General features: G+C 42.3%; 1 long non-coding RNA gene across 1 annotated transcript in view; it reads right to left on the minus strand.

Annotated features, from left to right (window-relative positions):
• Positions 1-15,667, minus strand: part of LOC125282825 (uncharacterized) — a 231,652-nt gene extending 215,985 nt beyond the window's left edge. Inside the window, exons 1-2 of the long non-coding RNA XR_007190143.2 lie at positions 15,592-15,667; positions 3,374-3,458 (exon numbers count right to left, since the gene is read on the minus strand). This is a non-coding gene — a long non-coding RNA (uncharacterized LOC125282825). The remainder of the gene's footprint in view (positions 1-3,373; positions 3,459-15,591) is intronic.
• Positions 15,668-24,813: the final 9,146 nt, after the last annotated feature.

The following is a 24,813-nucleotide window of genomic DNA, read 5'->3' on the forward strand; positions in this document are numbered from 1 at the left end:
TTCATTTACTAATATGGTGTATCACATTGATTGGGTTGCAAATACTGAACCATCCCTGCAACCCAGAAATAAATTCCACTTGATCATGGTGAATAATTCTTTTAATGTACTGTTGAATTCAGTTTGATAATATTTTATTGAGAGCTTTTGCATCCATGTTCATCAGGAATACTGGCCAGTAATTTTCCTTTTTAGTGGGGTCTTTGTCTGGTTTTGGAATCAAGGTAATGCTGGCCTCATAGAATGAGTTTGGAAGTTTTCCTTCAATTTCTATTTTTTGGAACAGTTTGAGAACAATAGGTATTAACTCTTCTTTTAATGTCTGGTAGAATTCCCCCGGGAAGCCATGTGGCCCAGGACTTTTGTATGTTGGGAGATTTTTGATTACTGACTCAATTTCTTTGCTGGTTATGGGACTGTTCAAATTTTCTTTTTCTTCCTGTTTCAGTTTTGGTAGTTTGTAAGTTTCTAGGAATTTGTCCATTTCTTCCAGACTGCCCAGTTTGTTGGCATATAATTTTTCATAGTTTTCTCTTATAATTGTTTGTATGTCTGTGGTTTTGTTTGTGATCTCTCCTCTTTCATTTGTGATTTTATCTCTTTGGGTCCTTTCTCTTTTCTTTTTGATAAGTCTCACTAGGAGTTTATCAGCTTTATTCATTCTTTTGAAGAACCAACTCTTAGTTTTGTTGATCTGTTGTACTAGGTTTTTTTGTTTCTATATGCTCTAATCTTTATTATTTCCCTTCTTCTGCTGGCTTTAGCCTTTATTTTCTATTCCTTCTCTAGCTCCTTTAGATGTAAGGTTAGGTTATGTATTTGAGACTTCTCTTGCTTCTTGAGGTAGCCCTCCCCAGGTAATTCTCATGATCAGCCACCCTTAGCAATCTTTGCTTTAAACCAGTAATTTAAAAAACCAAAACAAAAAACTCTACCAAACTTAAAGGCATATGGTTATGGAGAACCGTGTTCTCCTAAAATTCATACGTTGAAGTCCTAACCCCAGTATCTCAGAATGTGACTGTATTTAGAGAAGGGGTCTTTAAAGAGGTAATTAAGTTAAAATGAGGTCGTTAGGGTGGTTCCTAATCCAATATGACCATTAGTCTTGTAAGAAGAAATTAGGACACAGAGAGGTACAGAGGGAAGACCACATGAAAACAGAGAGAAGATAGCTACCTACAAGCCAAGGAGAGAGGCCTCAGAAGAAACCAACCCTGTCAACACCTTGACCTCAGGCTTCTGGCCTCCAGAACTATAAGAAAGTAAATTTCTGTTGGTTAGGCCACCTAGTCTTTAGTACTTTGTTCCTGCAGCCCTGGAAACTAATATGCGTACTTTCTACTGTTAATTTGTCAAGTGACAGACATAAATGACAAGAAGACATTGTAAAGGATGACTTCCATAATGAAGAAACATTATATTTCAAAGGAAAAACAGTCCCACTAAAATGTCTGATTAATTGTTAAGTTTCAGTTCTATTCAACTTCAATAGGAAAAGAAGTTGCTGAGGGAGAAGGGAAAGAAAAAGGAGAGAAAAGAGTCCAAAAGAGAACGGGAATAACAAAGAGCTAGGAAAATGGGAGAAGTGGGGGACATTCAGGAAAATGCAAACTATAAACCTTAAGGGTTGCACTATAATACAATGACATTATGATATTATTATGAAGCACAGGAAGGGAACAGTGAAAATGCATACCCAACAAACACCTGTAAAGGTCATAGTGAAATTTGTCTCTGAGTCTTTCCTGGCCAGAGGGAAAACCTTAATTTCCTCCTTTCATGTATTCAACAACGATTTATAGTCTACCTACTGCATGTCAGGCACTCAGATACAGTCTGGCTATGCAAAGATGATTAACACAGGAGCTATGCCATATTGGAACGCCAGTCTAGAAAAAAAGAGTTTCAGGCCTTCTTCAAGGTCCAAACCCAAGAAGACATGCTTAAGCTTCCTTTAAAAGATCTTAGGTTCTTCAGTTCTTTATCTCTTTGTAGAACTCCTGGATTCCCAGGAAGGGAAACTACAGCTAATTCTTGTCCCTAGGTACCCAGGGAGTGGGTATGTTTCTAATCCCTATGCCCCCTTCGGGCTGTGATCAGGAGAAACTCTATTTCTCTGGCATCCTGACCAGCACAGAGCCAGGCACATAGTAGGTGCTCACTAAATACTGAATTAATTAATTCATTAATGGCTCAAATAATCAAACATCTCAATTCCAGGAACCCTTCTAGAAAGTCTGGTATACACCCACTCTCTCCTGTGCCCTAGATCCTTTCCAGAAGTAGATCTGTCTTAGCTCTGCAGAGTCTCCTAGAGGTGGTCACCTAAGGTAATGTTGAGGAAATATAATTTTTTAAAAAATATCCTCCAACATAGAAAATCTCCTCACAAAGGGAAAAAAGAAAGAAAACAATTTCATTATTGAATTAGCATCCAACCAGAATGTCATGCTCATCACAGGCAATTCACTAAAGAGGTTGCAAAGACAGAAGAAAATCTTTCATATAGCTAAGTGGTTACAATGCATTCCATCAGTTTTCAAGATAAAATTGCTAATTCTATCATATCTTTATGACTGAAGGTAGGGTTTGCCATTTCAAGTCAGGGAACAGTTGTAATTAGGCCCATCTTGTCCCAAGAAACCAGGAGATAGGGTTTTACCTTCTTTAATGATTACATTTCAAAGAGATGGGTTCCAGGGGGGCCGTGAAGGAACATTCCTGAGCTAACAAGAGGTATATTTAGCATCTGAACTTACAGTAGCACGGTGGCTCAGTTCTTCTGGAAGCCTGTGTTCATGGAAGTCTCCTTTGGACTGGCCTGCCCACCTCAACAAGCACACAGAAGCTGCCCCGGGGACCACAAATGTTCTGTTAACAGAGTCTCCTGGCCATGGCACTGCACTTGAAGCCTAGTTCTTAAGGCAGAATGGTGATACCTCTTTCTGAAAAATGACTTGGTAACATCTTTTGACCTTGAGCTTTGAGCAGCATCACACTTAAAGCCCAGATTTTGAAATTACAGGCTTATGCTAAATGTCATGCTCCATCATCTACATTGTCTGATCTTGAGCTGATTGATCAATTAACTTTTCCAAAACTCAGTGTCCTTGTCTATAAAATGGAGATAATACCTTTCCACAGAGAGCACATAAGAAGGGTCATTAATTACTCTTACTACTCATTTTGAAGCAAGAGAGTCCGGAGGTTTAGCACGCACACTCTGAACCTCGTGTCTGGCTTTCATCCCAGATCGACTTTAGGCAAAATGAGGTATCTCATTCTTCAGCGTCCTCAAAGGTGAAGTGCTCAGAAGAGTGGTGAGCCCATATGAGAATAGTCAGAAATGTCAGCCAACAGCTTTACTTACCGTTAGTGTTGCCAAGGTGCTGAAGCAGAGCTTGCATCTTGCTGCTCTCTGTCTTCTACTTGTCTCTTCACCTTCACTCCTCTGCCTTCGGGGAGTGGAGAAAGAGTATTAGTGTGATATTCCACCACTCTTCCAAGTCATCTTGAAATTACACTTGTAATTAGGCAGAACCCTTGAATTGCAATGTCTCTAGACAAATTAACTAGATTAAACCCGTGGAAACGCAAATGGAAATAATTTGAAAACCTCAAGAAGCAGAAGATTTCAAATTGCTATAAGAGAAGGCCCCTGGCTTTCATCTTTTCTAACACCTGTTGCCTTCCCTCTTTATCTTTCTTTCCTTGGCAGTTTCTGAATTTAAAGAGAGAAGCTTGGCCTTTTGTGTCTATTTAATACCTATTAACAATTTACATCACTTTTAAAAAAGATTTTATTTATTTAATTGTCAGAGAGCAAGAGAGAGAGAGTGCGGGGGGGGGGGTGCTGCAGGCAGAGTAAGAAGTGGGCTCCCCACTGAGCAGGGAGCCAGAAGTAGAACTTGATCCCAGGACCCAGGGATCATGACCTGAGTCAACCGCAGAACTTAACCGACTGAGCCACCCAGGTGTCCCAATTTACATCACTTTTAACAGAGTCAACTATATCCCAGTAGGAGAATTACTACTAATTGCTATCCAAATATGTAACAGTCATTCTTCTTTCCTATTACTAAGTTGAGATCAGATCTGGGGGCAAAGTTCAGGAAAATAAATAACCTTAATCAAGTCCACTGATAAGAATATTAGGTGAAGAATATTTTTTTAAGATTTATCTATTTATTTTAGGGGGGCCTGTGTGGCTCAGTTGTTAAGCGTCTGCCTTCGGCTCAGGGTGTGATCCCGGCGTTCTGGGATCGAGCCCTACATCAGGCTCCTCTGCTGGGAGCCTGCTTCTTCCTCTCCCACCCCCCTGCTTGTGTTCCCTCTCTCGCTGGCTCTCTCTCTGTCAAATAAATAAAAATAAAATCTTAAATAAATTTTTTAATTAAAAAAAATAAAAAGATTTATCTATTTATTTTAAAGAGAAAGAGAGAGCACGGAAAGAGGGAGAGGGGCAGAGGGAGAGCATCTCAAGCAGACTCCCTGCTGAGCACAGAGCCTGACACAGGGCTCGATCTCATGACCCATGAGACCACAACCCATGAGACCATGACCCATGAGGCCATGACTTATGAGATCATGAACTGAGCCGACACCAAGAGTTGGATGCTTGAGTGACTGAGCCACCCAGGTGCCCCAAGGTGAAGAATATTTTTAATCATCTACTTTAACTGACCAGATGCAAGCCATTTATTCTAGTTGAACCTACATATAAAGCAAAGCCCTAATGCCTTTTGCAGTGTCTACTGAGATGGGAATTCAGTGTCTCTCCATTTAAAAAATAATTTGGTGTCCTAGAACCAGTAATCTTAACTCCCAGGTCTTAGGCTCTTCATCTGTTGAATAATCATGATTAAAAATGTCTGCCAAGTTTGATTTGGGCAAATAATAGCCCAGAACATGGAGGTGGAAGTAAATAATGACCATCATTTTTGGCATGACAGTCCAATGGGAAACTTTCACTTAATCTTTCACTTTTCAATCAGCTGTGTTTGCATCCACTTTCCAAGACTGGCCCCATGTAGATTTTACTCCTATAAATGCTATTTACTCTCTGTGTCCCCTTGAGCCAACCAATTAAACTATTTGGACCTCAGATATCTGTATCTATAATCTATAGACAAGGATACAGCAATGAACTGAATGTTTATGTCCCCCCAAAATAAATATGTTGAAACCCTAATCCTGGTGTGATGGTATTTGGAGATGGGATCTTTGGGAGATAATTAGGTCATGAAGGTGGATCCCTCATGAATGGGGTTAGTGCCCTTATAAGAAGAAGTTAGAGAGCTAGCTCTCTTTCTGCCATGCTAAAATACAGGGAGAAGTCAGCAGTTTGCAATCCAGAAAAGAACCTCACCAGAACCCTACCATATTAAAACCCTGATTTCTTGCCTTCCAGCTTCCAGAACTGTAAGAATAAATTTCTGTTGTGCATAAGCCACCTGGTCTAAAGTCTTTTATAGCAGCCTGAGTTGACCATGATGGATCCCTTCCTCATATGGTTATTTGGGGGACTGAATGTGACAGTGTATATAAAATCTGTATTCCTAATCACCATGCCCCTTAGGCTGTGACCCGTCACCTACACTCCATAAATGCTGCTTCCCCTCCTTTTTCTTTCCCCTTCAGTCAAAGGATCTATTTTTCAGACCACAGGTTCAAAGCCATCTTCTCAAACCCATAGGGAAATAGCTGAATGCCAACTCATTCTTCAAGCCCAACTTTTTCCTGCTTCCTCAATGGTCCTGTTCATCTCACACTGAAGCCATCCTCTTTTCTCTGAATATCCCTCCATAGTAGGTGGGCACATTCTGCTGGTAATGTATTTTTGCTCAGATCTTTCTCTTCCTCCATTACTAGATCCTTGAGAGTTTATCTAGTCTAACATGATGCCTTAGTCACAATATGTCCTTATCTGCCTGTGGGTTCCTCTGAAACCAAACCCTGAGGCAATCCTGAGCTAGGCAGTTTATTGGGAAGATGATCCCAAAAAAATACAAGTGGGGAAAATAAAGCAGGGGAGGGAGGACTGCTAATAGAATGTGCATCAATGAGCTGGTTGCCACTGTAGGCAGCAAGGGCTCAATCCCACTGAGGAGCCCCTGAGAAACCTTCAGAATTATCCCACCAAGGGACGGCAAAGCCAGAGTACTGATTCACTGACTTTCATCCTTTATTGGCTGACCCAGGAGCATTAATTTCCAGCAGTACTGCATGCCAGCTGAACAAACTCTGGTTGCAGAAAGAGAAGCAAAGAGACCGGGACCCTCAAGGTGAAAAGCTGCTAGTGTGCATAAGAGCTGTCTGCTGTGAACTTGCAGGTGGGGCATTTACGCCATCTGCTATAGTGCTCAGTAAAAATCCCGTTGGTATTGAATGAATGGAAAAATAAACATTGCATAAACACTGTCTATATCTTAATGCAAAGTCATCTACTTAGAAAAGTTACAAGTATCTTTTAATCCACTACTCCACCTAACCCAGTTTATATATAATAGTCTGAGACCCAGTTCTGGAGTGTTCTAGAATAGAGGCCATGGATATTTTGTTCTCTGATTCTGTTTGGGAGACTGTCAAAGTCCCTAGGCATTGTAAAAGACAAAGAGGAATATGGGAGCAAATGGCTTTCGAGAATCTTTCTCAACCATTTCTCAAATATTCCTTACAAAATGTACAGTGACTTATCCAGGTCCAAACAGTAAGTCAGCTCTTACTGACTAGAAAAACAACTTGGAATTTCTCAAGTTTTCCAAAAGCCCAATCAAGTGAGACAAGCAATTAACCACTCATTCAACCCACATCCTTGACTCAACACTAGCTAACCTTCCGTTCATGCTTCCATCGTATTTTCTTTCCTCCTACAAATACCATGACTTTATGTTTCCACAGAGACGCTGTTCCAGGAAGCCCACGGGATAGTACAAACAACTCTGTGATTCTAAATAGCTTCTCTTTAACCCTCACTACTTTCCTCAGACACTGTGGGTGGTAAAAATAGAAGCCTGTAATTTCAGCGCCAACCTGTAACATTTTTAATCAGGCCACACAATTCATACAGATATTTCTTAGTGGGATATCAACCTTTACATCTTACATTTTTCCACTTACTGATAAGGTTAGTCTAAAATCAACTAATAAATAAATGTAAAAGTGGTAATAGAAAAGTTGCCTATTAATTTTTATCAATTCCAACCCTCTTATTTTGTAATATCTCTATTTAACATCTTAAATTAGAGCAAAGATTCTCAGATCAAGCTCGGAGTCTTAAAGATGCATTTAAATTTGACCAGAGCTTAGCACAGTCCCCTGCCCAGAATGAGGCCTTGAATAAATGAGACTCTGGGAAAACCGTGTATACTCTCAAACCTACTTTGAAACCAGAGATGACCATCTTTACCAGCTACTATTCTGGAGCAAAATAAAAATGTAGACAGTCTGTTCGGGATTAAAATTAAATTATTCACGTTTGAACTGTTTCTTTTGCTCTGTTATTTTTTAACTTTATTACGGTGCTAAACTAAGAAGAGTTCATTTTATTCAGGTAAGCTGTGATTTCCTGTCAGTTTTATTCACAAATATAAAACTGCCTGATTAATGCCAAAGATTCTCAGTACCCAAGTCTTATGACTACATTCAAAAAACAGAATTTTCAAAGTCACATGAAAACCAAGAAGGCTCTGGCAAAGAGCTTACTAACTGCATCTTTTCCTTGGCTATGTTTTTAAGAAAGAGAAGGAAGAGGGAGGAGGACAGAAGAGCACAAAGGGGTAAAAATAAAAACAAACACTGTGTATGTACCAGACCCAGGTCAGCCTGAGGGCTATTAACACAGGAGTGTTGAGTAGTCCTCAGCAACCAGGAGGGTCTTCGGAAGTGCTTGAAAATAGAAAGCATGGCCACCAGCAAGAAGTGGGTTCACAGCTGCTGTGGGGAGAAAACAGCAAATACTGCACGGAACATACTCAGACACTTAGACATACAGACTTTTGCCTTGTGGGATCTTTGCTTCCTCCTGACCATACCAACACCCAGGATGGCCCACTTAGAAATCAATAATCCAATTATCCATTAAGTAAGTATCGACTCTTTTTAAGAGACCAACCTAGGTATTTTGGAGGCAAAGAAGTAGAAGTTTCTGTCCCTGCTCTCAAAGCAATTACAGCCTAGCTGGGGAAATGACTGATGCATTCAGAAAGAGAAAATGAACACCTCCAAGCAACCCCATCCTGCCAGACTTCCAGACTGAACATGGCCTGGAGCAGATGGGAGGAGTCTGTTGCTCAGGGAGACTTTCTCCAACCTTCGGGGAAAGACTGTCTGCCTGTTTTTTATCATTTACTCTCTCTGAGTTTCTATTTTCTTACCATGAGTAACCCAGTGTGTCATGAGAGTTTTATTTTACAAAGTTGATGGTACAGTGTAAGTACTAACTAAACAGTTACTTTTACCATGATTATTGTGCTTATTATTAAGTAATATCTCCTAGAAGAAGAACTTCCTGGAAGGCAGGGCAATGCTTTGTGAGGCCCAACTTGGAACTGAAAAATGCATTTCCCTACTATTGTCAACAGTACTTAGGGATAATAAATACTTCATGAATTAAATGGATGTTTATTATTTGCCATGAGTCTACAATTGCCACAGATAATTTTCTTTGAGACACTGAAACCAAGTTCCCATAAGGTCAACATTACTCATGGTTGGCAGATGAAGAAGCAGACATTTGGAAGCCATCCTGTTTATAACTAGTATCCCCCAGAGGATGACAGAAGCAGACTGATGAAATGAGCAATGTGTTCAGACCAAAGTCACCCAATGGAGGGGGTCTGGATTTGCAGGCCCCACACTGCTCCCAAGACAAGACCCTGGTTCAGTGAATGCAACTTGCAGCCTTACTTTTCTTTGCATGAAGGAGCCTCTGGGAGAGAAGCCCATTGTCCATGCAGCTATGCTGCTTGCAGGAGGAAACGTTCTCTAATTTTTCTGCCCTGAGAAGGCACCTTCTCACAGGCTTCACAAAGAAGAAAAGTTCTTCCACTAGTTGGTCAGTGGTATTCAAAAAAAACGTAAGAGGAAAGAATTTCAGTGATGTAGGTGCTCATAATTCTGCTAGTAAAATGTCAGTTATTTAGAGTGATAATGCCTTTTTAATGTTTGAGGATGTTTTAAATATGTGAATTACTTTCATGAAAAAGTTTTAAAAATAATGAATGGTAAATTGCAGCAGAAACCTCAAAAAAATTATAATTCCTCTGCTCTGAGAAGTCACCTTCCTTTATTTGGTATAAAAAATATCAGCCATTTTGGCATGATGAACAAGTACTCTGGGGTTCAGAGGAAAGTGAGATCCTAGAGGGGGCTGGGCCTCCAGGAAGGTACCATAAAAGGCAGAGAGTTTGAACTAAGCCCTGAGATATGGTTTGTACTCAGCCAGGTGGAAAAGAGGAGGGGCCCACCTGACAGAAGGAATGAGCAGAATGGAAGTTCTGCACCCTTTACCAAAGCTTTCCCAAAAATGCCTCAATTCTGTTGAGCATAAATTAAGCCATGTACCTTAGTAGTACAGCTCAGTCTTAATATCTGATATGTACTGGGCTGTGTGCATCTGTCTCCAGCATTCATCCAACTCAAGATACACAGACTGAGAGGTTAGAGAACCTGTGTGACTATACTTGATGAAAATCCAGAGCTATGAGACACTGGGAGGACATAGATAGTTACTAAAACCTTCTGTCCTCTCAGGGCAGAAAGACACACAGCCAATGCGAGCCATTTGACCTAAATCTAAAAATGACTCACATGATCTTATTGCATCTCTCATAATTGAAGTAAAAAGGCTCAGGTCTATCAGTTCCCCACCTTGTCTTCCACTCCCTTGGCAGGATCTCCAGACTTGGGCTCTTCACACATGGAAGGATGATGGAGTTCTGACTTCTAAATGCTGGAATAACAAACCCCTAAGCTGCCCAATAACCTAAGTTCTCTGTACACCCCTCCTCCCATTTCTAGTCTACTTCTTCCTCAAAAGCACCACCAGCCCCAAGCATTCTGTCAATGCCATAACCCTCTCCTGACCCCCACCAGGAGCCTTCAACAGGTGTCTAAGCCATGCTGGGACTTCTGAGAGCCACTGCCAACATTTCTCTCCCTTTCTTCTTTCGAGTACAGGGCCTTGGCCACCCACCATCATCTGTAACACAATGGATCCCCCATATGATTTCCCTCAAAAGGTAAGGATTGTACAGCATTCTACCTCGTTCCTCACTAGTGCTCCCACTACTAGCCAAACTCACTAAGCAATGACTATGTGCAAGCTACTCTGCTTGGCATCCTGGGAAATACGAGGCAATCCAAGATTTCAAAACAGCTGCCCTTAAGGAGTTCACGCTGCAGCGGGATTTGAGAAAACATGTAAAGATGACGAGTGTCTAAAGGACAGAGTAGGGGCAGGTAGGGCAGTTTCAGAGGCACAGGGACAGGAGGGCAGCGTGGATGGATACACATGGACTAGCTAGCTACTTCACCAGCCCACCGGTGATGCTGAGCTGAGGAGGCAGCCCGCCAAGTCATGCTTGTCCTTATGTTGAAGGAAAGCTTGAGAATTTCTAACCAGGAGGGTCGTAGGTGTAGATAGTGACTGGAGACTAGCTTGCAGCTGCTGTACACAGCACTGGACTTAGAGTGTAACTTATTTCAGGGCACTTATGGGGGCTGATGGAGAAGTGAGAGACAGGCTGAGACCCTATGACAAGCCATAGGCCTGAGGCCTCCACAAAGAAACTTCCTAAACAAACAAAAATCCCTCTACATTGTTGTTTCTCTAACTTATCTTGGGAAAGAAGCATCAATTCCAAATATTTCTAAGTCCAAATACTTCCCCAACCCTGAGTTGGTAGACAGAATTTAGGTTTGGTAAAACTTGAGGCTTTCTTTAAATTGGAATTCAAATTAGCAATGCTAATTTGCACTGATATCCAAAGAACCGAGTGACCATTACAATAGGAAATTATGTGGCCATTAAATACAAAACTGTCATTACATATCCAGAAGAAAGTGAAAATCAACAACAAAACAGAAGGTAAAACAGAATGAACTTCCCACCTAGAGTCCCTGGAGAAAAAACATGCTCCGAGAGGGATCAGGAACATATGATTAGCTGGCACTTTATGTTTATGGATTTTTTTTACCCTGAGAAGCAGTTAATAATAATATGGAGCTCATAATCCATGAGCCAAACTCTTTCCCCTATACACAGGGATGCCAGCTTGAAGGAAAGCCTCTAGAGGACAATGAGCCACCTTTAGAAAATGAACACCTCTAGAAACTTGATTCCAACAATCATACCATACTTAAACTGAATTGACATTTGATTAAGTTTTTCCCCACTAACTAGTGGATAGGGGATTGGGTGGAACAGAAGATCACTTACAGTCAAATAAAGAAATTAAATCTCTGTGCATCCCTAGTTGTACTGTGCGTTGATCATTTCTGACCTCTTAGATCTTCATGATGAAAAATGGAACCAAAAACTTGTGACATAATTCTGCCTTAAGTCCTGGTGTCCAACATTTTTCAGGTGTCCATTCATGGTTACAATGAATGCAGCCACACCCCCTTGGCCATTCCTATGGTAACTGTGGCCCCTTGGCTTCCGATGGTTAATTGATGCCACGGATGTCTCTTGCTTCAGGGCCCCCAAATCCTCACAGCTACTAGCAAGACCAACTCTGTGGCCATCGCTCCTAGCATCAGCCCAGCCTGCAGGGGAGAGCAACTGCTGAACTTCTAGTGAGGCAGGTACCCTGATCACCAGCACATATCCTGAAGGCTTTCGCTAATGAAGTGTCTTCTGGATCCTCCTACAGAACCTTTGCGGGTATTCAGGCCTCATATAATATATCCAGTTCAGCATGCCCACTTCCCTCTTCCCCTACCATCTGCCATTGCAACTCAGGCATTTCCACTGCCCTCATCACAGACCATTACTTTCCCAGGCTTCTCAAAGCTACTCTAGAAGTGAGTTTGCACCATCCTCCCGGGGCCTTGAAGGGTGTTAAATCACCCGTCCTGAAAGAGAGCCCCCTCCAAGTAAATGAACCCTTGCTTACCCCATTTTACGTGCCCACCCCTTGATCAAGTGCCGCTGAAATCCAATTCAATTGAGTACTCCTGGCGCTTCTCAGTAAATGCTAATTCTTGAAGCTCTCTTGAGTATAATCTCCTCCCTTGTAAGGGCCTGCAATCCCAGCTGGGCTATGCTGGTATTATTGCTACTTACTGGCTTGGGAGGCAAGGGGTAGCTCCTGAGGGACCACCTATGTCTTTGCTGGGGAGAGGCCTCAGCAGTGCCTTCCACATGGGATACGTGCTTGGTCTTAAGAAGATGCCTGGGTGGGGGCGCCTGGGTGGCACAGCGGTTAAGCGTCTGCCTTCGGCTCAGGGCGTGATCCCGGCGTTATGGGATCGAGCCCCACATCAGGCTCCTCCGCTATGAGCCTGCTTCTTCCTCTCCCACTCCCCCTGCTTGTGTTCCCTCTCTCACTGGCTGTCTCTATCTGTGTTAAATACATAAATAAAATCTTAAAAAAAAAAAAAAAAAGAAGATGCCTGGGTGGCTCAATTGGTTGTGTCTGCCTTTGGCTCAGGTCATGATCTCGGGGTCCTGGTATTGAGCCCTGCATCAGGCTCTCTTTAGGGAGTCTGCTTCTCCTTCTCTCTCTGCCCCCGTTAGCCCCCCTCTCACTCATGCACTCTCTTTCTCTCTCTCTCAAATAAATAAAATCTTTAAAAATATATATAAGTCACAATCTTCAAGGTTACCATCCAACTGTCTTCATCCATGACTCGGGTCTCAGGTTTTTCCAGCTCAGGCCCTGACCTTAATAACAAACCTGCCTTGGCAGCGCCTTCAATGGTCTTTCTGAGTTTCCTCCTCAACGATGTCAACTCTCTCCCTAGAGGAGATAAGGACTTCTTTGTAAGCTACCAAGAAGGCCATTTTTTAACTGTTACTTAACTATTCTTGGTTTCTTGGTTTCTTATCACCCCATGTAGGGCATCAATGCAACTTAGTAATAACAAGCCAATTTCACTGTCCTGTGTGCCTTGCTTCCCCCATACCTTTCAAACGCTGAATCATTACTTTAAGGGCACTTTTCTTCCCCAAGATGTTTTTCTAAGTCAGAACCGATAAAAAAAAAAATGTTTAGCAATTGGGCCACCACCTTGTGCCAGAGATCACCTGTGCCCGATAAACCACTTGGGATAGGGTCCTCCTGGTCAGTTGGGTGGTGAATGATTCAGTCCCCAAATCGCATTTGATTTCTCAGACTGTAACTGATGCCAAGTGGGGAGCAGAGGCGAGACAGTTAGAAATACAAAAGATTAATTGGGAGTAATGTCTGGAAACTATGAAGGACAGCAGGAGCAGGAAAAGCTCAAGACCATAATGCAGGTCTAACAACATGAAAGGAGTAGAAGGCAGGAAGAATCATGTAAACAGAGCCTGAGACTGAAGTGCAGCTCTGGGAGAGTCTTGGCCAGTCCAATGTGGAGACTGGCTTGGAGCAAAGGGTGTCTGTGGGAGTCCCTTGTGGGCAGAAATTGCCAGCCCCTGGGATTTCCACTGTGCTGGTCATTGGTGGGAGCTGCTCAAGGAAAGCATGGCTTCCAACAGTAGTGGACCTCACTTGCACTGCCACTGAAGATTGTCAGCTAAGTGCACTTTTTTTTTTAAGATTTTATTTATTTGACAGAGAGAGAGAGACAGCCAGCGAGAGACGGAACACAAGGAGGGGGAGCGGGAGAGGAAGAAGCAGGCTCCCAGCGGAGGAGCCTGATGCGGGGCTCGATCCCAGGACTCCGGGATCATGTTCTGAGCCGAAGGCAGACGCTTAATGACCGAGCCACCCAGGCACCCCAGCTAAGTGCACTTCTGACAGGTTCTCTCTTGAAGAGTTCTGAGTGGTGTATCTCCATGGTCACCACAGGGGAAGTCCACAAAACTTACCTATGAGCTTCCTGCATGGGTTCTCCTTTGACATTGCATTTCACCATGGTTCTGGCCTTTCTCCTTAAATTTGCACACATAGCCTTACTGAATTATATCAGAATGCTTTACTATTGTATTTGTTATTACCTCCATCTGGAACAGCAGATTCCCTCTGTTTACCACTTGTCAGGAGTCTTAGCACTTTATCTCCCGGTTCAGATGCCATCTTCTCCATGAGCCCTTCTCAGAGACCCATGGGTAGTTAGCTGCTTCTCCTTGGGAGTTACAGTATTTTCATAGCAAACAGTATAGGATATCAGGCGTATTTGTTTATGCATCTTTCTGTCCAATTAGAGTTCATATGGTCTGGAACTATAACCTGAATATGACTTATTGTTGAAACTCAGAAGGTGCCACTTAAGGATTTCTTTGCCTTCAGAAAAATCAGATAAACCTGGCTCAACCCTTCTAATTGCACCATCTTGGATGAATCTTATGTCTTCACCAGGAGAGCTGTGGCATCCAACCCTATTTCCTTAAGACACCTTTGTCTCTGTTCCTGCCTCTGTTTAGCCACTTCTAACCCTAAGCCAACCTAGAAGCAAAACCCACACTTTCTCTCTTCTCCCAAGAACAAATTCAGTCACCCTGAGAACATCATGATTATGGCTGGTGGATTGATGACTAGAGGGACTCTGGTGGTGGCGGCACTTGTCACAGTGTAATATCGGGCCCAACCCTACCTCCTCCTCTTTCTTAAAGAGCCAACCCACCCGAAGCCCCAGTTCTGGCCATCACCATGCACCCTGTACACTGAGCCTTTGGGAAGTCCAGTCCAGCCCTGTCTGTTTCTGCCTGCTTCTCTCCTGGAGGCCAGTCATTCCCAGTCCCTCCCAAAATGCTAGTGAATAAAATGTATACTCATAAATGAATAACTGAGTATTTGGCACATAGCTGGCACTTAATAAATATTGGTGGAAAATATAAGGGAATGAATGAAAAAATGAATGAACAGAACTTAGTCACAAATATCTCTGAATCAAGCTGCATTCCAGATTGAAGCAGATTATCAAGTGTTCTTGCAAAATACACCAAATTGGACAAGTCAGCACAAGGCCTCTGGATCCCATAAAACTTTGGGATCAGAGGAAATAAAAGCTTACATGGCAAAGAGGTTATCTTCAGGCTGGAATGTTTTCTAAACAGAAGAATACAGACATTATGCCTAAGAAGGAAAAGCAAAGCCAGAGCCAGGAGCCAGGGAAGATTCCTTGGTAAAGAAGGACTAGAGTGCTGTGCCTGTGACAAAAAGGGAAACAGTGAGATTACTGGCTCCCTGTCACCAGAGCAGGCCCACTTCCACTTCACTAGGCCCCCACGGGCAGTCCTGGAGCAAGGCACAGAAACGCGGCATCAGCTGTGAATCCTCGCAGTCAGGGAACAGGTACCCAGCTCCACAAAGGGCCTGCTTGCTTGTCTTTCAGTGAACAGAAAATCCCTCCTCTCCCAGGGCCTCGGGCTGAGCAGGAGCATGCTGTACTCACACCCCCATATGCAGCCTCAAAGGCATCATCACCAACTCTTACCCCAGAGAGGAACGCCAGAAACATCCACAGCATATCATAAAAGACAGGTTTGCCAGAAAGAATAGCGTCTTATCCACCCCTTCTTAAGTGTGCTTTCAATGTTGTTCTTTCTCCCTCTCCCGGGTATTATGAATCACATCCTCAGGAAATACAGCCAGCTGAGTAAATCAGCACTCTGAACTGTCTTCGGAGATGAAGCTAGTTTGGTTGACTCATTGGATTGATGCAGCTATAACCAAACACTTGAAGCCCTGAGACAGGTATGCTCTGTTACTGATTCAAGATGGGTTACATTGGTAGCCAAGAGTTGTCCAGGCAAAAGGCAGGCTCACTTAATTTAGAGCCCTCAATCAGTGGGGTTACTCATTCGCCTGAATAAATGACAAAAGCCAAAGCAGTCTGGGAATTCAGTTTTAGGAATAACACAACTAGTGTTACGTTAGAGTATCTTTTATCAATGTACCAGAAAATTAAAGAGATTTAGACTCTGAGTCCAGAGACAACTTTGAAAGAACAATATAATCCTTTTATGTTCACACAATTTGTCCCTGTGTTTGAGCCTTGATACAATAATTGGGCACTACTGGGGGAGGTGAGCCAAGTTGGCCACAGTTCAGGAGACCGGCTGAGACCTGTCCATGATACGCAAATAATAATAGGAAGCATTTTCATTTATCTTCCAAAATTGGAAGGAACATAAGAATGATGGGCAGACAAGTATAGTCACAGTGTGATTGAGGCAGATGATGAAACCCAGTTACTTCCCCCTGTCTTTCGTTTGTCAGAGATCTGATGGCTAACCTGGGTGAAGGGGGTCTCAGGTATCAGAACACAGGTGAGCACTCCCTGGTGCCCCCTAGCTGATGAAAGAGAATCACAGGTGCCAGTCCTTTATTGGGCACAGAAAACACACTACGTTACAAGAAAAAATTCCATTTCTTTCTCTAAACTAAAACAATACATCTCTCCAGACCACAATCCCTCAAATTGTATTCCAAACCATGTCTTTTTAGCCCAGTTCGCCTAGTCCAGCTGTGGCTAGGAATTCAAAATAAACAGTGCTGATTCTGAGAGCCGCAAAACTTTGCACAGAAGAAAAGAAAGGCAGTTATTACTGTTAAGGGAAAAACTACACACATCTTTGATTCAAACCAGAAGAAAGGTGGGGTTAAAAGCCAAGTGGCATAAAATGTGAAAACTTCCTCTTTCTAAGGGTGGGTTTGTCTTAATAAGTTTAATGCCTGATAAGCCTGTGCGAAGTCCAGGTAAGATGACTGTCCCAGCTCTAGCCAGGCCAGTTTTGATTCTTCTGACGGGAAAATCTGTGATCTGGGTAGACCCCACCCTTTAGAGACAACTCCTAACATTCCTCCTGTCTTCTGGCCTTTCTCCACTTGAACCACCCACTGTAACACTCCTTTATCCACCAGTTCTCTCTTCAGTGAGAGGCTCCCTTATAGGGGAACCACCAGCCTACTCAGTCCCTTTGTGTGAGATATGAAAACGTACCTCATAGCTTGACTGACCACTGGCACTTCTGAGGGGGCAGGGAGCAGCACTTGGAAAGCTAGCCAGTGCTCCCCTCTCTCTTGGAGGGGCACAGGCTGGCACAGACATATGCCCCATGGCCCTATCTACACTCTTCCCCAACTCTAACTCATAACCTCACATGGGAATAACCTTAAACCACATCCCAGATCATCGGAGCTTTGTCACTTCCAAAGAGCCTCAGGTGACAATTTCCTAACTGAAATGCTAATTAAAAGTGGTTGAGAAGAAAGCCTTGGGGTGCGTGGTTGGCTCAGTTGGTTAAGCATCTGACTCTTGATTTTGGCTCAGGTCATGATCTCGGGGTCGTGAGATAGAGCCCCGTGTTGGGCTCCATGCTCAACTGGGAGTCTGCTTGGGATTCTCTATCTCTCTCTCTGCCCCTTCCCCCCTCTTTTTTAAGATAAATAAATAAATCTTTAAAAAAAGAAGAAGAAGAAAGCCCTAACCTGGGCTCTCCTCTCTTGGTCATTGTCTTTAATGTTGTTTGTTTATGATTTTAAAGCAATACTTGTTTATCGTAGAAAGTACAAGAGACTATTCCCTTTCTTTCTCTTTCTTTCTTTCTTTCTTTCTTTTGCAAATTATTGAATAGAAATTTTGGACTTCTTTGCATAATGGATCATACTTACGCCATTTAAAACTTTTTTGAAACACTGTAATGATTCCCTTTCACAGAAGTACTTTTGGGTTTTTTTCAGCTTTACTGAGGTCTAAGTGACAAAATTTTAAGCTCTCCATTTTTACTCTCCAACACACATTTTATGTCTTTGATGTCACAATTTACATCTTTTCACATTGTGCATCCATTAACAAATTATCATAATTGTAGTTATTTTTATACTTTTGTCTTTTAATCTTCATACTAGAGTTATAAGCAATTTACCCACCACTATTACAGCATTTGAGTATTCTGAATTTAACTATATGTTTACTTTTACCAATGAGTTTTATATTTTCACATGTTTTTCTGTTACTAATTAGTATCCTTTCATTTCAGCTTAAAGAACACATTTTGAGGCTTTCTTGAAAGGCCAGCCCGGTGGTGATGAACTCCTTCAGCTTTGTTTGTCTGGAAAACTTATTTCTCCTTCAGTTACGAATGACAACTTTGCCAGAGAGAATATTTTTGGTTGGCAGGGATTTTGTTTTGTTTTTGTTTTTTCTTTCAGCACTTTGAATCCCACTTCCCTGGCCTGCAAAGTTTCCACTGAAAATTCTGATGACAGTCTTATGGGGGCTCCTCTGTACATAAGAAGCTGTTTTTTTCTTGCTGTTTTTAAAATTCTCTCCTTGTCTTCAACTTTTAACAATTTAAGTTATAATGTATCTTTGTGTAACTCTCTGTGGTTCCTCTTATTTGGAACTCTCTGGGGTTCCTGGTGGATGTTTGTTTCCTTTCCCTGGTTATGGAAGTTTTCAGCCATTATTTCTCTGAATAAGCTTTCTGTCCCTTTCTCTCTCTCTCTCTCTCTCCTCCTCCTTCTGGGATCTCTATGATACATAAATTGGTCTGCTTACTAATGTCCCATAAGACTCTCTTTTTTTTAATTATGTTATGTTAGTCACCATACAGTACTTCATTGGTTTTTGATGTAGTGTTCCACGATTCCATTGTTTGTGTATAAGAAGACCCAGTGCTCATTGCAATATGTCCCATAAGTCTCTTAAGCTATCTTCACATTTTTTCATTATTTTTTTCTTTTGCTCCTCTGATTGGATGAATTCTATTGCCTGTCTTCAAGTTCCTTTATCCTTTCTACCACTTGATCTAGTCTGCTGTTGAACCCCTATATTAAATTTTTTGGTTCAACTATTATATTCTTCAGCTCTGTGATTTCTATTTGGTACTTTTTTGTATTTTCCACCTCTTTGTTGAAATTCTCACTTTGTTCATGCATTGCTCTCCTGACCCTAGTGAGCATCTTTATGACTATTATTTTGAGATCTCTATCACATAAATCATTTTTTTCTGTTTAATTAAGATCTTCTCCTTCTCTGGGGAATGAAGCATGAGAGACTATGGACTCTGAGAAACAAACTGAGGGCTTCAGAGGGGAAGGGGGTGGGGGAATGGGATAGACAGGTGATGGGTAGTAAGGAGGGCACGTATTGCATGGTGCACTGGGTATTATACACACCACTGAATCATCGAACTTTACATCAGAAACCAGGGATGTACTGTATGGTGACTAACATAATATAATAAAAAAAAACATTTAAAAAAAAGATCTTCTCCTTCTGGAAATTTATCTTGTTCTCATTTGGAACATATTCCTCTGTTTCTTCATTTTCCTTAACTCTGTGTTGGCTTCTGTGCATGAGATCAAATAGTCACCTTTCCCGGTCCTCATAGAGTGCTCTTGTGTAGGAGATGAACCTCATCAATCAGTCCCACCTCAGTCCTAGTTGTCTCTCAAACCTCTACGATTGTCCAAACCACCTTCTTTATTCTTAATAGCTCCCAGTAGTTGAAGGTATGCCAGAACCCATCAGTGTTCCAAAGGGGAGAATTGCATTCAGCACCTAGATGCAGGCTGATTGGAAGCTGGACCCTCAGGCAATATCTGGGATAGTATGTAGTTAAGTCCCTGTCAGGGAGAAACCGGAAGGTGGGTATTTTTGCCTGCTTCCTCTGTGTCAGCTTAGTTTATACCCATGGGGTGGGGGTGGGGTTGCTCTTTTGCCCATTAAGAACTGCTTCTTTGTTTGCTACTGCCTTGTAGGACTTGTGAATGCAAAAGCCCCATTAGCTATCAGGGCCAGGCAACCCAGAGGACCTAGCCCTCAGGGAACAATTACAAAAGCTGAGGTGCCAGATATATGCATAAACTTCCTCCAGGGAGATACTGGAGACTTGGAGCAGGTTAGAGGAAGAAGGCAGAAAAGATGTCTACCACTTTCCCAAGTTCCCAGGGAAGATTAGAGTCAGCCCTAGACGTGTGCTAAAAGACTGGAAGATGGGCATTTTTGCCTGTTTTCTCTGAGCCCTGGGGAGATAGCCATGGTGAGTTCTACATGTGCCCACCAGTGAGCAACTGCTTCTTTGTTTCTTATAGTCTTGTGGATCTCAGGGATGCAAGCTCTCTTGGCTTTCAGAGCTAGATGTTTTGAAGGTCCATCCCTTTGGTGGAAGTCTTAAAAGTTGGGTCAAACCCTTCACTCCTCAGGAAGAAGCTGGGAGTTGTGAATTCCCTCTCAATTTTCTGGTGCTGTGTTAGTGATGTGGTTTATGTCAAGACTGTGTCTCAGCCTTTCCTACCTATTTCAATGTGGATATTTTCTCATACATCTGATGTGTAGGAGGCACTCAGCTAGTTTCTAGATTTCTTTCAGAGGCAATTGCTATATATTCAGTGTATCCATGGGAGGATGAGAGTTCAGGAGCCTCCTATGTCACCATTTTGGTTGACCCTCTCTGAGTACCTTAGGTGTACCACTGTACATTATTGCCTATGATCTGGGTTCTTAGCCACTGTGAGAAAAGTCAAGGCATGTACAAACAAATTGGGCCCATCACTTATCTACCCCTAGACATAGTTTACCATGTTTTTTGGAGATGACTAAATCTTCCAGGCAGGTTGGGAGAGTGTCACTTGCCCTGACAGGCCAACAGGGAAGACAGTGTGCTGAGAGCACCTGTCAGCACCTCTGAAATCCCTTTTCCTTTTTCCCTCTCCTTCTCTGCTTTGGATGCCAGTGATGGGCCACATCAAAGGACTCCCCTGCCCTCCAGCTACTGGTGGGCTTCGTGAATGGATAGCAAGAGGTCAGAGAGAGGGGAACAGGAAAATACAGATATTTATTCCCCTGGCTTCCTTCCTGCAGAGAGGCCTCCACCAAAGAGCAAAGTTCCTCAGGTCGCAGGTTCTCTCAAGGCACCCTCTCCATATGACTCTCTGTCCTGGTTATCCCTCTCCTTCCCCAGTCCCTTCAGGCCTGGGCTATTTCTAGCCCCATTCTAAATTCCACAGTCATTCCCACAAACCCTGACCACACCTTTGTAAAGAGTCCATTAACTAAAACTTTCTTAGGTTATCCCATTCTGTTCCCTTCTGGGGCTCTGACTGATACTGCAGGGATGTGCAAGTGCTCCTTTCCTTACAGTATGACCTTGTAATACACATCTAAGTACAGCCAGCCCTAGGTCTCATGGACCATTTCACTTTTTCAGATCTTTTGAGTCGCTGTCATGAAAGAATAGAGAGCAAATTGCAGAACAAGTCAGAAAATGTTTCAACCCATGATATGTACTGTATAGATAGGGCAAACAGAGTGCTCTATAAGCACACATGGGAAAGAACCACTCAGGCCAAGTCCCTGAGGGTGCTAAGGATTTTAGTGAGGTGAAACAGCCCTCACTTGGATCAGAGAGCCTCCCCACCTATCTTAAACTATGCCAGACACTGACAGTAACTTGAAGCTTGTTCTGGCACCAGTACAACTAGTGTAAGGGAAGGTATATGAGACCCAGTGCCTCATTCATTTATTGAGTGTTTCTATGTGCCAGGCCATGTTCTAAGTGATGATCTCATCTCCAGGTAAGATTTTTACCCTTATACTCTCCAGTCATGAAACTAACAGCAAGTCACACATCATCAACATCCTCATCCTCATTCTCACCATCATCTCTTACCAACCATTAGACTTTCATTTCTCACCTTCAGAGCCACATCTTCAATCTTCCATTGAGCAGGACTCTTCCTCATCTTAAGTTTTACATAAGGTACCCCAATATTCTACTCTCTAACAAATCCTTAACTTTCAGCTGTCTTATGTTCTCATTCACATAATACCTTCCCTTTTACCTCATAGAGATATCTAGGACTTTAACCTTTCATTTCTTTCCATTCATCTTTTCCCTCTTGGATCCCCTTCCTTCCTTACTATTGCCCTAAGTTTCTCCCTGCTTTTAATATCTCCACCATTCAAATCATTCTCCAACCTGCCATCAGGGAAATGTTTCTAAAATTACCTCTGCTCATGACATTCCCCAAATCTTAGAAAGGCATAACAATCCTCAATATTTCCTCTTCTTTAAACTTGACATGATCCCTTAGCCTTGGAAACTTTGGCTCATATTGTGTTGTCCTGCCCAGATGTTTTCCTCTCCCTGCCTTAGTGAGCTATGTAACCATAGAATCCCAGTCTATCATCACCTCCTCACTCTGGTGCATGAGGCTGAGGAAAAACGTAGAAGAAACAAAATATTTAAAAGAGATTTTATGTCTCTGCAGTAGAGTGATCAATGAAACCCTCTCTTACAGTTCACTACATTGTCTAATACTACTTTTGTAGGCTTAGAGTCTTCTAGAAATAATTGTGATAGATGCAGAGTTCTGCCTCTGAGCTGACACAGGGTGACATGGAATGTTCCCAGGATCAAACAACAAGTGATCTCTGTTGTCTCTATTACATCCCTACTCCCATTGTCCTGGTTCATAAGCCCACCATCGCTTGCCATGTACTAGGGCAACCCCTCTACCTGAACATGCTTGATGTATTTGATTGCTTATTGTCTGCTTTCCCCACTAGAGCAGGGATTTAATCTACCATTTATTTATTTACAACACCTAGAACATTTCCAGGAATCAGTAGTTCAATAAATATTGTCTGAATGAAGTCAGGAAGAAAGTCTCCTAACCCTTCTTATAATCACTAAGTTACGTATGCTTCTAGGTTGGAAAAACCAGAGAAATCTTGGCTACCTTGCTAAAACTCACATTTGTCCATGTCTCTTTGCTTTTCTGAATTTTCAAATGCTTCCATCTTCTAACTGGCTATGGTATAAATACTATAAAATTCAACCTAACATGGCAGGGAAAGTGTCTTTGATCTGGCCCCTCCTTGCATGCTGATCTTATCTGTCACCATTCTAGGTGTTGTATTTTACCTTCCAGAAGCATACAGGAATTTGTTGCTTCCCCCACACATCATGATGTCTCTCCCTTCATACCTCTGCCCACACTGCCCCCTCTGCACCTCCCCCCATTCTTTTTACCTCTCTCAGACCTACTTATCCTTTGAGGATTTACGCAGCTCTTTTTCTTTAATAATATTTTTTATTATATTATGTTAGTCACCATACAGTACATCCCTAGTTTTTGATGTGAAGTTCCATGATTCATTACTTGCGTATAACGCGCAGTGCATCATGCAATATGTGCCCTCCTTAATACCCATCACCAGCCTATCCCATTCCCCCACCCCCTCCCCTCTGAAGCCCTCAGTTTGTTTCTCAGAGTCCATAGTCTCTCATGGTTCATTCCCCCTTCTGTTTACCCCCCCCTTTCTTCTTCCCTTTCTTCTCCTACCGATCTTCCTACTTCTTATGTTCCATACATGAGTGAAACCATATGATTTACTCAGCTCTTATGTCCTCTATCAATTCTCCCTCTTATCCCAGCCCCCATCAGGTTTGGGAACATGCTCCAGGCCTTGGGACGAAGTTTAGGGGAACTTGAATAACTAGGTGGATTATAAGGGCAAAGATTCAGGTATGAGAAATAAGGCAGCCTTAATCACTAGGGAAAGGGAATCCCAGAGCAAGGGGCCAAAAAGATCCCAGCAGCAGAGTTGGTTTCATCTTCATGGTTAACATTTATTGATACTAATATGACACGTTCTGCATGCTTTACATATTTCAATTAATTTAACCTTCATGATGATACTGTGAGGTGGGAACTATTATTACTCTTATTTGATAGATAAGAAAAGTTGAGCCACAGAGAAGCTTCAGGACCTGAATTTCATAACCTTCCCTAGGTCCCTCAGTAAGTAAGTGGTGAAACTACTGTCTGGCTCCAAAGTAAAGCACTTAGCCAAGCCTGCCCAGCTTTCTGAATAATGGTTTACAGTCATGGAGCTGGTCATCTTGGACATGACAATGTCCAGTCTCATCAGCTCAGCCAAGATAAGGGCTTATTCCTGAAGGTTGTCTCTATCCCATAAGACTATGAATCTTTCTTTGCTCTGAGACCCAAACTCATCAGGCAAACTTTTAATTAATGCTGACACCAGAAAGCACCAGGACTGGGGAGAGGACTGGATCATAGATATAGGTATTCATGTAAAAGAAAATTATACTCTATTGGAAATAGATAAAGTGGCTTTGTGACTTACAGTAATCTCTCTTGTACCTGATCAGGGGAACATAGCTCAAGAAAAAGTCTGAGTATACTAACATTCACCAAGATAGACAATATTCTTGCCCATAAAACACAGTTTAACAAATTTAAAAGACCAGAAATCATACAACATCTGCTCTCAAACCATAATGGTATCAAACTAAAAAATCAATAAAGATAGCTGGAAACCACTCCCCAAAATATTTGAGTACTAAATAATATACTTCTAATTAACACATAGGTCAAAAAAAACTCAAAAGAAATTTTGAAATATTTTGAACTATGTTAAAATAGAAACACAACTTATCAAAATTTGTGTGATGCACCCCTCTCTTGTCCTCCAGAGGCTCAGGTAGAACCAGGGCTTTCTCTGGGCAAGGCAACAGGAATGAAGGTATGTTGAGGAAAATATGGCTAGGTCACTGAGGCACATGGGAGACTGTGAGGTAGAGTCAAGCTCACCAGAAGGCTCTGAAGGCCAAGGAGGCCACCAGAGGATTTTGGATATTATTGTGAGGGTTATAGAAAATACCCCTCCCCATCTCCC

The sequence above is a fragment of the Ursus arctos genome, unplaced genomic scaffold (genome assembly GCF_023065955.2).
Source record: "Ursus arctos isolate Adak ecotype North America unplaced genomic scaffold, UrsArc2.0 scaffold_29, whole genome shotgun sequence".
In the NCBI taxonomy this organism is placed as follows: Eukaryota; Metazoa; Chordata; class Mammalia; order Carnivora; family Ursidae; genus Ursus; species Ursus arctos.